Here is a 16,501-nt window from a genome sequence, read left to right as displayed (position 1 = left end):
AAAGGAAAATGGGTAATTAATCTCCAGTTTGGTGGGACTTTGCTGATACTACCAGGCTTGATTAACAGTTTCAGCAGTTACAAACAGTCTACCCATGTGGGTACGTATGCACACGGACATACACATGCAGAAACACGCACCACTATTCTCCACCCGATATCTGTTGAGTTTACTTTAGACCAATGGTTCTCAAACTTCAGCGTGCATCAGAATTACCTGCGGAGCTTGCTAAAACACAGACTGCCCGGCCCTGAGGTTCTGATTCAGTAGCTCTGAGAATTTGCATTTGTACCAAGCTCCCAAATGATGCTCTGATGCTATGGGTCCTGAAACTGCCCTTTGAGAGCCACTGCCTTGTTTCCCACTTTGTCTCGATTGTCCACTTCCCTTCACCTTCTCAGTCTGGCTCGCTTCCGAAGCTTGACTCCTCTTCCCTAACAGCCACTTAGTGGCATGTGTGTTTTCAGAGTGAGTGGTTATTGTTTCCTGATGAATAAAGACTCAGGGGGGTTCTGACCGGAACTCAAGCTTATTGAATGCCTTCTCTGCTAAGTGTTTTACAGGTATTTATTCACTTAATTCACATATCAGAGGTCAGTTAGAATTACCCCTATTTACAAAGAAGAGAACAGAGGCCTGGAGAAATCCGGTAGTTTGCTGGCAGTCACACAGCTGTTAAGCGGCAGAGAGGAGGGAAGACTGGTTTTTCCAGAAGGTGCTTCGGTCATCTGCCATCTCCAGCTTTTGTGCAGCCCGGGCGCCAGCAACATTACCAGCTGGTCACACGTTTGAGGTTGATCGTGTAGGGGAGCCAATGATGTGGTGAGTTTAGGGGAAGGTGAAGATGACCAGACTTTCTAACAGAGCAAAACGTGGGAAATATTGAAAGCAAAAGGAGGCTTATAGAAGGCAGCAGATTAGGGAATAAGGTCAACGAAAGGTGCTTTTTCAGGAGAGAGCAATGTAACTTAAGAAATAGGAATAAAAACGGGAAGCAGAGTTTAAGCCAGGGACAGTTCAAGGGCGGAAACTTATCCAAAGATAATAAATAAGTGGATTTTGGCTTATAGATTTTTTTTTCCATACTGAGGCCTCATCCAACCCCTTTTCCTTCATAGTCTTCTGATTTATCACCCACATAATGTGTCCAATGACTACTCTGGCTGTCTGTGTAAGGCAGTGGGAAAAGGGGGTCCAGTTTTCATGTACAAGACACACACAAACACCTGGAATGCTGCTGACTGGGGTATTTTCAGTAACCTATGAAATGTGAACACGATGAACAATTTGTAGTTCTTAATTATTATTATTATTATTTTTTTTTTTTCTGCGGTACGCGGGCCTCTCACTGCTGTGGCCTCTCCCATTGCGGGGCACAGGCTCCCGACGCGCAGGCCCAGCGGCCATGGCTCACGGGCCCAGCCGCTCCGCGGCATGTGGGATCTTCCCGGACCAGGGCACGAACCCGTGTCCCCTGCATCGGCAGGCGGATTCTCAACCACCGCGCCACCAGGGAAGCCCCTGTAGTTCTTTTTTTTTTTTTTTTTTTTTTGTGGTACGCGGGCCTCTCGCTGTTGTGGCCTCTCCCGTTGCAGAGCACAGGCTCCGGACGCGCAGGCTCAGCGGCCATGGCTCACAGGCCCAGCCGCTCCGCGGCATGTGGGATCTTCCCGGACCGGGGCACGAACCCGTGTCCCCTGCATCGGCAGGCGGACTCTCAACCACCGCGCCACCAGGGAAGCCCCTGTAGTTCTTAATTATTGTGCTGCACTCCACTGGGAACACACATGAATAGGAAGTCGATCTATATCTGACTTGCTAAAGAGGACGTGCGGTAAAGAATTCAGAAAAATGGTTGCCTAAGTCTAGAGAAATCCTCAGAATGAATTCCACCCTAATGCAGTCAGGAGAGCTGCAGAGGGTCCTGTCTGCTCATCGTGTGACCGTGTCTTCCCCAGGAGGGATGTGAGAAATTCCAACACACTCCAGCATGTTCTCCAGGAATTCATCCCAGGAATCAAAGGGAGCTCAAACAACTGAATGTTTCTAAAATAGTAAAAGTTTCCATAAACCAAAGTTCCCAGGAACTCCTTAAAAGGAATGATTTCCATGCCTGACTGCTACCTCAAACTCTAGACATGGGTATCCCCTGACTCCTTAGCACCTCAGCTTGGATGCCTGGATGTCTGCAGGCATCTCACACCTCACTGTCCAAACAGAACTCTTTATCTGCTTCTATTCCATCCCCCAAATCGCTGTCTCTCCTGTCTCCTTCATCAGGTTACACAACACATCCCTTCCCCGCCAGGCTCCAAAGCCCAGAGTCACCCTGGATCCATCCCTTTCCCCTACCCCATCCGTACCAACCCGTCTGCAAGTCCTGTTGGCTCAGCCTTCAAGATGTTCCTCAAATCAGACCACTTCTCACCAACCCCTCTGGGCCACCTGCGAGAGCCCTCTCTTCGCTGATCGCCAATTTTCTCCCTTACCACAGAGCAACCAGAGGGATCTTTTAACCTTATTAATCTGGCCATGTTGGCCCTCTCTGCTTAAAATCTATTTCTCTAAGAACAAAATAATCAATTCCTTACCATGGTCTCGAACCCTGCATGACTCAGGCCCCGCCTCCTGCCAGGCCTGACACCAGCACAACAGCCCTCCCTCTGCTCCAGAACACGCCAACCTGTTGTCAGCTAGGGACCTTTTGAATGGGTTCTTTCCTCTACCAGAAAAAGCTCTTTCCCGACCTCTTCACTCAGGCTCAGGCAAATGCCCCTGCTTTCTCAGTTCTTCCTTCCTTCCCTCTCTCCCCTCCTCCCTCCGTCCCTCCCATCCGAAGACATCACTTCTTTCTGCACAAAGAAAGGACCAGGGCTGACCAGTGTAGGCGCTTGTGCCATAGATAGACCCCATTGTTACCTCCACCAGCACATCCTGAGCTCCCATCCGCAGTCATGTTCCTGCGGTTTATTAGAACACAGAGGCTGTAAGGGCCTCGCACTGGTAGCAGAGGCACGAAAGGGGAAAAGGAAAGCTACACAAATAAAAAGTATTTCTTTAGCTGGAGATGGCAAGTTTTTATTCTCCTAGGGTATAACTGTGTTATTTTTTGGTATTTAGGTAGAGCTTCTCATCCTAGGATCTTACACTTTCCGAGTGCAAAATAAACGAGATTGTCAGGATTTTCAAACCTGAAGTTGGTAACTTGTGGGCTGTGGAGATCAAAGGACGAACGAGTGCTCTTAGCAAAAGGAGCTCCCAGGCATCAAAGAGGCTTCCTGCTGCACCGTCTTAGGGAGGATTCTATGGAAGGTGTCAAGTGGTGGGAAAGGGAGATCAGACCCCAGCCCTTGGAGCCTTTGAGCTTAGAGCTCACAATGCAAATTCGAAAAGAAAAGGCGGAGAAGGGCTGACGAGGGTCTGGGGCCAGGACAGAGGACAAATGCTTACCTGCCACCCCCTCCACTGCCCTGCGAATGTCCACTTTTGATACCTCGGTCTCCGATCCCTGTAATTTTGGGAGGCCTGGAGGGGTGTACCATTTCATTTCTTTCCAGAAACTAACCTACACCTTTAGAGCTCTGATTTCAGCCTCCTCTTCGTGTCTCAAGTCCTTCCTTTGGGGCTCAAGGATTACAGTATTTTGTCAACTTAGAAAAAAAAAAAAGAAAGGCATACACCCCACATGGGTCCCTCCTACCGTCAGTCAAACTTTCAGAAGGGCCTGTCTCCAAACTGCCAAGAAATCACTAGCTCTGGCTGGCATGGAGATAAACCTCTTACAGAACGTCAAGCTTGTGGAATCTGCTTAGGTGGGTGCAGGAGGCAGGGCGGTTACTGATTTGAAGCAACACTCCAGCCCTCTGAGCTCTATGCACTGGTCTATATCCTGATGGCGATAGTGGTTACATGGCTCTATCCGTGGGTTAAAACTGATCGACTTATCCACCAAAACCACCAACAACAAAAGACTCATGGTTTCATGGTTTTAAAAATGCCCCCCCCTAGAAGGCAAGTGATGTCAGACTAAATTATAACACATTCTAAATCTCGCCCTGCCCACCTAGCTCTTCCTGGTGGAGACCGGGATCCCAGCGAGGCTGTTAATATAACATGAAAGATCATATGTGAATGTGCAAAGATGTTAAGTCCAAGCACGTGGGAGTTACTGTCGGTGCACTTACTAGAGCAATGATATGAAAAAGCAGATATAGTGTACCTAGACGAACAGGTTAAGTCTTGCTTTCATAGTAGAGCATATGCCCAAGAAGTGTCATTTCACTCTGAACAAATTGCTTCACCTCCTCAAAGTTTCCCATATACATATCTGGAGAAATTAAATAAGCTCATAGGTCACTGTAAGGAGGACATGAGGGTGATCTCATTCTATGAAAAATGCCTAGAACAATACGTGTACATACTAAGCACCTAGTAAGTTGCAGCAGTACGAGCTGTACTGAGTAGCAGCAGCAGTGCAAGGCCACCCCTTCACTGCCTCTCCATCCTCTCAACTCAGTATACTGTCTTCCAGCCCGCTGCACATTCCACTGCCTGTAATAATTTTTAAGGAATGTGGCTGCCAGGCGCCAGCCTTAGCTATTCTGATTCAATTATCTGGGGACAAGTCATTTGACAATCCGTATTTTCTCAAGTCCTTCAGGTAATTCTAATGTCTGGCCAAGGCTGAGAATCACTGAGCTAAAAAAAAACACAGATTAAAGTTCTTAATTCAGGCTGAATCTCATTTTCCAGAAATCAAAAGTAACAGATCTTATTCAGGCGGATCTTAATCAGAGATCACCTCCATCGTTGCTGGTGAGAGATTATAGAACATGAGTTTCCCGTCAAAGCAGAACGCTGATGATCACAGGAGGATCGACCTGACAGTTCCAGTTAGCACCTGCCCCAGGGGGCCGGGCCGGCTCTGGGCACAGACATTACACTTTAAACCACATGGGTTGCCCAGACCTTTCTGGGACTCCACAGATCTTTTGAAGAATAATTTTCTGAGCTTACGCTTTCAGAACATATTTGTTCCTGCACAAATACGTTCCTGTTCACACACACTGTTCTGCTGACCCTCCTGTTTCATGGTAAAAAAGGAGATAAGCGCATAATTCCCCCTCTGCCCAGAGCCTCTCCGGACCCCACTAGACTTAACAAATAGGGGGTGTTCCATCGGTCTGAGAGACACCCATGTTTGTTCCCTACACACACCTTGAGGGGCCACAAAGATCTAAAAGGAAAAAGCCTCTAGAAAATGTGAAGCACAGACTCTGGCTGGCCAAGCCCACTGAGGCTGCCTGTGTCTTTCCAGGCTGGGGGCCTGGAGTGAAACGGAGGTGAGGGGACCTGGCCTACACAGAGGAGCCCACTGCCACGCCCATGTGAATCCAACAGAGACCGACACAGCCAGATAAAGAAGAAACTGCCAGAAGCACTGACACGAAAGCACTGATGCTGAAGGACTGCTGAATAGAGTTATCAGTATGCCCTGTACTTTAAGAAGCAATAGTCACTCTTACGTAAGAGCAAGAGTAGTGGAAAGGAGCCCCAGGGGAATCATTTAATGGGTTCAGGAAGGCACTGCTAATAGAAGTGGCCATCACTGGTAACAGAGACAGAAGCCCAGGGGTGGCCAAGGGATTACTGTAGGAGCCAGAACAAAGAGACCTGGCTTCAAATGTCCGTTCGACCCCTTACTGGTTGAGTGACCTTGGAAATATCACTAAATTTCCCTGAGGGTTAATCTCCCCATTTGCAACCGAGGACATTAATAATAGCACCTAAGTAATAGGGTTGTTATGAAAATGAAACAAGACATGTATAAAGCACTTAGCATCTGCCGTGCCTGGCACACATTAAGCCCTCAGTGAGTGGTAGCTACTTCCTCATCTTATATTACCCAATTGTATCCTTCGTATTCAAGTTTGTAATATTATTTATTATTGAGGCAGTCAAAGCTAATCCTCAGGCCAGGGGAATAGTTTATGTATCAAGAATGAATATTACTATGAAATAACTATTTGATATTTTCTATTACTTTCCAATACTGGCTTGATACGTCCTCCAAAACATACAAAAATTCTTTCCCAATTGTCTGAAGTACCTTTAGCAATGCGCAAATGAACTTATGGACCCTTCAGGGGATGTAATTTATTCTTGACTCTTAAGTCGTGCATTAGCAGATCTATTTTTGTCTGAATTGGTCCCTGAAGAATAAAGCTGTTTTAATTTGAATTCCTCTTATAAAAACCATAACATGCTTTAGTGTCAATGTCAAAAAAAAGCCACCTCTACACTGTCACTTTTGATCAAACACCAGCAATTCTCCTCAGAGTCTTTCTTCCAGGGGCCCTTTTAAAATCATAATCATAAGCCATTGAAATGCCTTCTTTTTTAATTCAGAAGAGGGCATTTCACACAGGATTTTGGTTACCTACAGCACAGTCATGCGGCTACATCTCCCCCCCTAGAGTCTGGGTCTCTGATGAGGCACTGTTAATGAAGGAGGGTGGAAGGCAGCACTGCAGCCCCAGCTCGGTCCTTGCCAAAAAATTATGCTAATGCCACACTTTCCACCATTAACCATGGGTTACGTTTCCCTAAGAGGCAGCTGTCAGCACACACCAGCCAGGGTGAACAATGAGGAGTTTGTGCATTGAGTAAACATCTCTAACAGCTCCATTTCTTATAATTAACATAGTCCCAAAGACACTGTAATGGAGGAGAACTGCTTGCACAAATTTATTTAAGCTTTAATAAAATTATTTTCCATTAAATTAAAACAAATGGTTTTGTTAACTCTCAATACTTAAATATATTTACAAAAATACCTTTTAAAAAATCTTGAGAATGTTCCACCCAACCAGTTAACAAAGGCAAAAAATAGCCTGAAAAAATTTTCTTGAGCCTAAATGATAAAAATGAGCATTCCAGACTATGAAAAAAAATCCAGATTGTTATCAATTATGATTTAGAAAGTGTCTTCCATTTCTAATTAATTTTAAAAGCAAATTAATGCTTTTCTCTGTGTATTTCAGGCTCAAAACCACTGCCTTGTTTTTTAATACCTCGCTTTTTTTCCCATTAAATCTGAGCATGCATTATAGGATGTCGAGGGTATATTTGTAGAAGGAAATTACTTTTGTTTTTTTTGTGTGTTTTTGTTTTTGTTTTTGTTTTTTGCGTTACGCAGGCCTCTCACTGTTGTGGCCTCTCCCGTTGCGGAGCACAGGCTCCGGACGCGCAGGCGCAGCGGCCATGGCTCACGGGCCCAGCCGCTCCGCGGCATGTGGGATCTTCCCGGTCCGGGGCACGAACCCGTGTCCCTTGCATCGGCAGGCAGGCCCTCAACCACTGCGCCACCAGGGAAGCCCGGAAATTACTTTTGAAATCAAATGATCAGTGCAATATTGCTATAATAACAATCTGAATATAAATATGAATTATTGCCAAATTAGCTCAGGAATTCATTGCAATTGTATTACATGATATATGCAGGTAGGAATAAAGTATCAAAGCGAGATGGAATCACTTAGGTTTCTGTTTCACTCCATTAGATTTTCCTCCCAAAGTAATTATTACAGTCAACTGATCCCACCTTTGCGACTCGAATACACCCATTAACAGAGCAGCCCCAGCCCAAGGCTGCACACCCCAAGGCTCTAACCCGAGCCCGATAATCTTCTTCTTGTATTAGGACCCAGCCGCCATGAGGATGGACACTTCCCCACAGATGCTTACTGCATGAAGCACCCCTAAAGGTAGTGGAAAATGTAGTGGAAGGTGGGCGGGACGAAGACGACTAAGAATCTACGCTGGGAGAAACAAAACAAGCCCCCCCAAAATCCATACCTTCCTTATCATTGTCGATGGTTCACATCAATGCTGATCGAAGCTCTGTGCTAAGCACTCGACAGACCTCATCCCACTGCGTTCCTACAACAACCTCTGAGACAGGACTTCTATTATCCCCCTTTCACAGCAGAGGACGCTGAGGCTGGGGGAGGTGAAGTGACCCGTACCACCTCACGCGGCTCATCAGCAGGCGCTCCTGGATCTGAGTCCAGCTGCCTGACTCTGAAGCCCTTTTGCTCACCACACACTCCCCGCCTCGCTCAGAGATTCCAGTCTGGGAGCCACAGGTGCTTTGAGATACTGAGCCTGTTAGCTCTCAGGGCTCCTCAGCCTGATCAGTCTGGGGCTACTCAGGGATGAAGCAGAGAGGGGCTGAGCTCTCTGAGCAACATCCAGGCAGGATACTCACTAGTTCACCCATCAAATACTTCTCAAGTGCTTCCTCTGTGTCGGGAACTGTACGTGGGGATATAGGCATGACTCAAAAGATATGATCCCTGTCTGTCTTAGTCGGTTCAGGCTGCTATAACAAATTACCATAGACTGGGAGGCTTACACAACAAACACTTATCTCTGACAGTTCTGGAGGCCGGAAGTCCAAGATCAGGGTCCATCATGGTCCAGTATTCCTCCTAACTTGCACACGGCTGTGGTCTTGCTGTGTCCTCACATGGTGGAGAAAGACAGTTCTGGTCTCTTCCTCTTCTAATTAGGACACTAATGCCATCACGGGGCCCCATCTTCATGACCTCACCTAAACCTGATACCACATGAAGTCCCCACCTCCAAATGCCATCAAATTAGGGGTAGGGCTTCTATATGTAGATTGTAGGAGTGTATAAACAGTCCATAGCACTAGCCCTCTGAAGTCTGCAATAAAAATGGATGACAGACATTAAACAAATGATTATAAAATAAGTATTCGGTTGTGTTTGTGATGAGTCTTCTAAGAAGTAAAGTACAGGGTGGCATGAGAAGGAACAACAGAGGCTCCTTAACTCAAGGAAGAGAAAGAGTAGGTCAAAGAGGATGGTGAGTCTAAATTAAGGATGTCCTGTGACCTTGAAATCAAGATCCAAAGGTAAAGTCTCATTTAAGAAGCAAAGGGAAGTTTGTGCAAAGATTCCAAGGGTTTGGGGGCGCGTCGGAAATGAGCTTACGTGTGTCTGGAGCTCTAATATTCTCATGAGTCTTCTCAGCAGCCCACACCCCCATTAACCCTGGGAGGTCAGCAGGACAGAGTGAGGGAGGGTCCCTTTCCACAGAGAAGATCTGAGCCCAAGGTCACACATCTGGAGGTGTCAGAGCTGGACTTGAACTTGGGTTCAAGCTCATAGGAACCCCAGTCCACGCTTCCTTAGGGCTCTATGCAAGGTGGGACAGTGGGCAGATGGGAGAGTTTCCTGCGGCCACCGTGTGTGCAGAAATGACACCACCGTGAGTCTGGAGGAAGGTTGAACCCAGAATCCAGATGGAAGAACTCTGTGAGGTCTAAGTAGGAAAACACCATGGGAATGTCATTAGCAGGCCTTGGTGATATCTTATGAATGAGATAATTCTTGCTGAGTTATGGATCACTACTTTCTGAAAGACTGGTGTCAAAGCATACATATTTTTTAATGGATAAAAAGAAATTATGTTTCGAGTTCTGTCTGCTGCTTGATGGGTTTCTGGGCCATGGCCTGAGGCCACTGGTAAATGAGCATCTGTGTCCTCTATATTCTAAATGAAACAGTCATATGTTTGACAGAGAATTACTTGTAACTTGCCAATTCTTTTCATGCTGTAGGGAAATTAGTATGAAAGAGCATTCTATGGGGTGTTTCAAATAAACTGCACTAAAATGATATGCATACAAACAAGAGATTTGAAGAGCTGCTCGTAAATGCTGTTCGGATGAAATGGATTTCATGGCGAAGTCAGTCTTACACAGATGTTGTAGTGCAGACAGAACTATCCCATCTGGGATTATACTTTCATATGAACGTTCAAGTAACACAAGGAAGAGATCACAGTTTCTTGCTTATTAGGTCTTCAAATGTAAAAGAGGATTTTTAATAGAGCAGCAGAAATTATTAATGTCATTCAGAACAGTAATCCTCCCCAAATTAACTAGCAATCGGACATATGAGCCTGGCGGTGTCTATTTAAAGAGAGTAGGTTTCAATAAATTCAACATTGCTCCCTTTTCTATCGTCTCTCTAGTTCTATTTTGTATCAGATTTAATAGGATTTAGGTGGGATTTTGTGGTTCATGGAACTATAATATTGGAAGATAAAAGAGGTTTCTCATACCACCATATGTTACTCTGTAGGCACAGATAAACACCCCTCCCCCACAACACAAAAGGACAAACAAATAAGTGCCTAAAAATCAGATATTCTTTGCCAAAGAAGAGCTGAAGTACAGAATGCAGGAGAAAGGATGTGGGCTTTGCAGCAAATCAGTCCAAGGTGGCAATCCACTTATTGTATGTGACCTTGGGCTAGGTCTTGAAGTTCCTGGGTTTTAGTTTCCCCACAGGAAAAGCAGGAAGAATAAAACTTTACCTGATAGGACTGGGGGATTAGAATTACATTTATAAACTGCCTGGCATGCATATAATGAAGTGTAGCTCTGATGATTATATTTAAAATAGAGCTAATTTAAAGACACGGTGTGTTAAATAAAACCTCTTCTAAGTAATCACATACATAAACATCAGTCCCAGCACTGGAATATGCGTCTCTCATTATGCACTAGAATGGCCTGTCACTGTCTTTGTCCACAATTTCCAGGATTTATGATGGGAGGTTATACCTGGGCATGAATGAAATGTAATTTTTTAAAACCTGGCAGAATTTGGCTATTTGTATGGTTGTATTATTATTTGGAAAGATAAAGTATACTGGAGGTCATATATACTCTCTAGCACATAGTAGATTGGTTTCTTTTCTAGCGAAGTCTTAATCCTGCCTTTCAACAAAATGAGTTGGGGAGGTGTGCTTTCTTATACCCAGCAAGAGGAGTCTTTCTTAAAAGCCTGGCTGCCTTGAATTCATCATAGATCTGGAAATATTAACGGTCTTTCAAAGTTACAGTGAGTCACTCACTTTTCTGAACCACTGAGGGACTGAGTCTGAGGGTGGAGACAGATACAGAACTTGGGAGCAAAGACCAGCATGAGCTCTGCTGGAAGAAGATTGGAGTCCTTCTTTCCAGCAAAACAAACAGCTAGTTTCCTGGTTTTCATGCTCAGGAATTCCAAACATACGCAAGCCTACTCAATATCAATTTGCTTATTGGAAAATACTTCTTAATAAAAAGTTTTCCCCAAGAGCACAAAGCATCAATCAAATGAATGCATGCCCACCCAAAGTAACTTAACTGTATGGTGCAAAGGGAGCCTCTGCTCATCAAGACAGAACTTTCAGTCTGAAGAGTCGTCTGAAGTGGCATGGGGCCTCAGAGCAGCATCCTCCCAGAGGCATTGCTGAAGCCATGCTGACCAGACCCTACCTGGCATCAAGGACGGGATGCCTTCGCTGGATGGAAGGAGGTGCACGGTGACCTCTCGACCTTCCTTCCAATTCTCAATTTCCCTGAAGTCCCCTTATGGCGATGAGCAAATGAAACTGCTCATCTTTCAAAAATCACTTTCTTTATCATGTAGATTTCAATCATCCATGTAAGTGATATCAAGGACAGAGATATCAATGATATCAAGAAGACATTTTAACATGGGAACGACTCTTTCTAGCACAGAATTCGACATATTAAATGGCTTTTTCAAATATATATATATATATATATATATATATATATATATATTTGAAACTTCAATATATATACTGAACTTCAATCCTGCAAAAGAAAGGTAGGAATGGAAGGGAAAGCTGGTGAATGAAAAATGTGTTTTTCTTTTAGGAACAACTTTATGCCAGGCAAATGACATAAGTATCACAGATTTTTCTCTGTTGTGAATGCCAGGCAGACATGTCCCGATTTATGCCCACCGAAGTGGTAGGAACTGGGGCTGCATGAGGATGAGACAGTCTAATATCAAGACAAAGGACTGAAGTTAGAGTTGAGTATGGGAGAACTGAAAAGTTCTTGTTAAGGATTCTGTAGCTAAGGTTTTACAAGAGAAGCCATAGACCAGGCAACAATAAGAACAAGACTCCGGTTTGTCTAGAGGCCTTGAACACTTCAGACTCAAGCAAAGCCATTACAAAGATTCAATTAAAAAATCATGCTCTTTGAGAGCTGTGAAAAGATAAATCATAGGAGGGTATGTGAATGCTTTTATACATAACTGAGAATAATTGAAGAAATCACTCAGCAATAGAGAAAATATACTTCATGACAGTGCAAAGAGGCACCGGAACAAAAATAACTTGTGAGGATTATAAAAATAATAATGTAGGGTTATAAATAATGGGAGAAATTGAATATGCTAATGAAACTGTGATGATGAAAATCAGAAATAGAGAATTAGATGATACTAGCTAATAGAAATATAAAGCATTGGAAAATGGATTTTTTAGGTAGGGATGTCTGGATCCTTTCCTGAGGTACAGAAAAGTAGGGAAAGGAATGAATATTTATTATGTGTCAATCACAGATTGTACATTAGGCAAATCATTACATATAGCTCTGCCATTCAATCTTCAGGCAGATATTGTTTTCTCATCTTGTGGATAGGAAACAAACCCTCAGAGAAGTCAAAAAACTTTCCTGAGAAGGGGCAACTAAACAAGGGTAGGGTCCGGACGGAGCAGGACCAGTCCAGGACCAGAACCTTCTGCAGATTTTTCTTGCCACTCAGATCCACCACACACTACTGGCTCCTCTGCCTGCATAACACCCGTAATTTAATAAAATCAGGGATTTTACAAAGTTTTTCAAATCCATGAAAGAAGTAAGGTTGGGGGACCATCATAGGTTTTTAAAAATGTTATTTTATTTTTTAATTACTACATAAAATAACTAATGTTGTCATGGGACATAGTAGGGAAGAACTTTAAAACTCATCTACACTACCCATATATTCTAAAGTTCAGTAAATGATGTCACACAAAGCTGTACATATATGTAAAAGATATTGGTCTTGGGAAGATATTTGTCTCAACTGAAAAGACTCATTCTATTTTTAAACAAATTCCACGCACATTCCCTAAAACATTTAAGTCTACAAAACCTTTAAGTCAAGTTTACAATGGATAGTTTTTGTTGTTTTCTCACGTAAAGTGTTTGTTTTGTTTTTTAATGCCCAAGAGCACATATTTAATACTTGGAAAATCCAGAATTTCTTTTTGCCACTAAATCTCATTTGTATCACAAAGACATTCATTAACTGACTGAAAGCATGGGAATTACATGGTCAGATTTTCAACTTAGATAAATCTATGGGGGAAAATATGGGAATGGATCATGTTAGCGATAGGAAGATCGGACGAGAGGCAGATAAAATTCTAGGTGAGAGATGACATGGGCCTCGCCAAAGGCGGTCTTCACCTAAAGTATTTTTTTTTTTTTTTTTTTGCGGTAAACGGGCCTCTCACTGTTGTGGCCTCTCCCGTTGCGGAGCACAGGCTCCGGACGCGCAGGCTCAGCGGCCATGGCTCACGGGCCCAGCCGCTCCGCGGCATGTGGGATCTTCCCGGACCGGGGCACGAACCCGTGTCCCCTACATCGGCAGGCGGATTCTCAACCACTGCGCCACCAGGGAAGCCCACCTAAAGTATTTTATCACCACTTCTTATTCATCTAAATTTTAGCCATTCAAGCCCCACCTAACTTCTTTCATTAATTCTGTTTCTTAAAAACTCAGCTACACTCATTTGTGTCTTATCTAAATTTCCACTATTGGGGAGGGGGTAGGGGAAATAGTTTTCTACCTTTAACATCTATCCTCTCCACCCAAGTGGTGCCCATTACACTGTGATCTACACCATCCACATATGAACCTCATTAATCAGGAGACAGAACCTTTCTACCCCACCCTCGCTCCTTGTCCTCCCTGATATTTCTATTCTAATGCAACATCTTTCTAAAACGTTATTATACTGACTGCTCCCCAAGCATGGTGATATTCAAACAAAGATATTTCAGGAATAACCTTTTCCTGAAAATGAAACACCAGGACAAAACCAGTCTCATTACTAACACGTTAGACAGCACAGCACAGTGGGGAGAGTGTAAGTAACTATGAAGAAAAGCACATTTTGACAAATTGTAATTCTCAGTTCTGCAAGAGGAGAAGAGAAAGCGTGGGTGAGAGCTTTTGGAGGAAACAGGATGGTCTCGAAATAGACTGGGTGAGTTCCTCCCCAGCCATACATTCAAAATTACGTCAGCCCTCCATGTCCTTGCAATGCCCAAGTCCATCCCCTAATTTCGAGATCCTACAAAGCAGACTCAGTAGTAAAGAGGCCAGTGGCGGGCTCCAGGCCAGATGGTGGCAGAGGGGCTGTACTTGGAATGCTCACTGAAGTGTTTCCAAGTCCTATTGCTATAATCCAGTCAAAGGGGTCCTATCCTGAAGACCAGGATCTTATACTGAAGACCACAGGTTTGCTTTTATGTAAAAATTTTGTTTGTTTGTTTGTTTTTTGATCAATTACCCGCCAGGAGTTATCAGACTTAATCACCTATAGTACCTGTTAGGGAATAAAGAAAGGAGTTTGTTACATGATGAAAAAGTTGCACATGTTGGTCCTTATGTATCTAGCAGACTAGAAACTGTTTCAACGTCACACCAACATTTTGGGTATACAGGGGACACGGCAAGGGTGGCCCTGGGAATAGGTAGTGTTGGTGGCACTCAGCAGATCCCCACTAGGGGACAAACGCCTTTGAGAAAGACGGGCATCCTCATTCATTCAACAGATGTTTGCTAAGATCCCAGGGCAGGCACTGTCCCAGGTTATGTGCTTCTGATCCTCACCAATCATCCGCTGTTGAGGGACAGAGACAGGGTACAGGCAACCACAACCAGGAGTGACAAGTGGAAGGGTGGAGAAATGCAGAGAAGTAACCCAGTCAGGCTTGGAGGACTCAGCCAAGGCTTTCTGGGAAACTACTATCTGTAATCCAATGGGAAAGGTAACTAAAAATTAAGATATCAGGAGTGGTTGGTGAGAGAGAAGCACAGTCTTGGCAAAGTGAACAGAGTTCTCTGGGCAACTCCCACCTTACATGCACTGGAGGCAATTTCTTATGCTTCCAAAGTTCTGAATATTATGATATGAATATTTCTTCCTACAAATGGATGAAGAAAAAATGGATTTAGCTTATAAAGGGACACACAGTAATATCTATTTCAGTAGAATCCCTGGGTTGAAAATCAATAAATTTGAGGATAGGGGCCTCAATGTAACATAAACAAAACGACTCTTTTCCTGTGCTATAACAGTTCAAACATACATTCAGATCCAGGACATGCACCCCAGGCCTTGGCAGCAGGAGGGTAAACAAGAGATTAGCATTTAACCAAGCACAACATGTGTTTTTAATAGATTCGGTATAATTTGTTTATTTACATGGACTGTCACTTTTTCCCAAAGGAAAGATCAGTAGTCTTTGTCCACGTTTGTTTCTAAACATTTTAAACACAATGGTCTTGCCTCTGTTTTGCTTTAGGTCCTTTCTTAATTACAACACTGGCATTTATCACAGATTCATAACATGCGTACAGTTAAAACCGTCCTTTCTGGACAGAGATGAAAGAATCTAGTTGCTTGTGTGCTTGATTCTTTGTGCTGCTAATTAAAGCAGCACCAGCCATCATCCCAGGATTCCTCACATCTTGTAGGAACAAGAGTAAAAAGTCATCATTCAAAACTTTTCCCAGCCCCAGGCAGCGTGTGCCTCACTCTCAAGACCTTGTCAGGGCCAGCTCCAGGGTCAACACCACAGGCAACGCTTGTGAATATCAACCCCTCTGTCTCTTCACTTGCTGGGCCCCAAGTGACCAGCCAGCGAGCTGGAGGGCTCCTCCTGGCTCCGCCCTTGGCCCTTCCTCGGACTTCCACATTCCATATCCACATGAAGTTTTCAAAGATTTAAGAAAATCTGCACATGACCAGCTGTTCTGATAATTCTATTCCCAGATGTCTCCTTACCTTAAGAAAGCCTAGTCACAATATTCTTCTAACTTCTATTGATTACACTGATGGTTTTGGATCAACATATATTGACCATGGGAATTCCCTGGCGGTCCAGTGGTTAGGAATCAGTGCTTTCACTGCTGTGGCCTGGGTTCGATCCCTAGTCAGGGAACTAAGAACCCACAAGTCTCTCAGCTCAGCCAAAAAAAACTACCTACCTATCTATCTATCTATCTATCTATCTAGATATATACACCATGAAAGGCCTCCACATAATCTTACTGGGTGGAAAAGTTTACCGATGGCCTTCTTAGGATGAATAAATTCTCATACAACTGTATGAATATTACACAGCTGTATATGCATAGATATTTGCCTGAAAGGGTGTTTAAAATGTTAATGTTCATTTTTTAGTAAATAAAGCAATATCTGTGAGTGACTGGATTTTAGGGGATTTTTACCTATTTATAAATTTCTGTGACGTTTGAATTGTTTTTATAATGGGAAGGTTTGATTTTATTGTCAGTAAAAACTATAAATAAATATGTAC

The 16,501-nt window shown here is 43.8% G+C and overlaps 1 protein-coding gene across 2 annotated transcripts in view; it reads right to left on the bottom strand.

Annotated features, from left to right (window-relative positions):
- UST (uronyl 2-sulfotransferase) overlaps nucleotides 1-16,501 on the bottom strand; it is a 284,549-nt gene that overhangs the window by 174,735 nt on the left and 93,313 nt on the right. The window lies entirely within an intron of this gene.

The sequence above is a fragment of the Kogia breviceps genome, chromosome 13, assembly GCF_026419965.1.
Source record: "Kogia breviceps isolate mKogBre1 chromosome 13, mKogBre1 haplotype 1, whole genome shotgun sequence".
Lineage (NCBI taxonomy): Eukaryota > Metazoa > Chordata > Mammalia > Artiodactyla > Physeteridae > Kogia > Kogia breviceps.
Note: the sequence above shows the minus strand (reverse complement) of the source record. Positions and strands in the feature narration are given on the sequence as shown.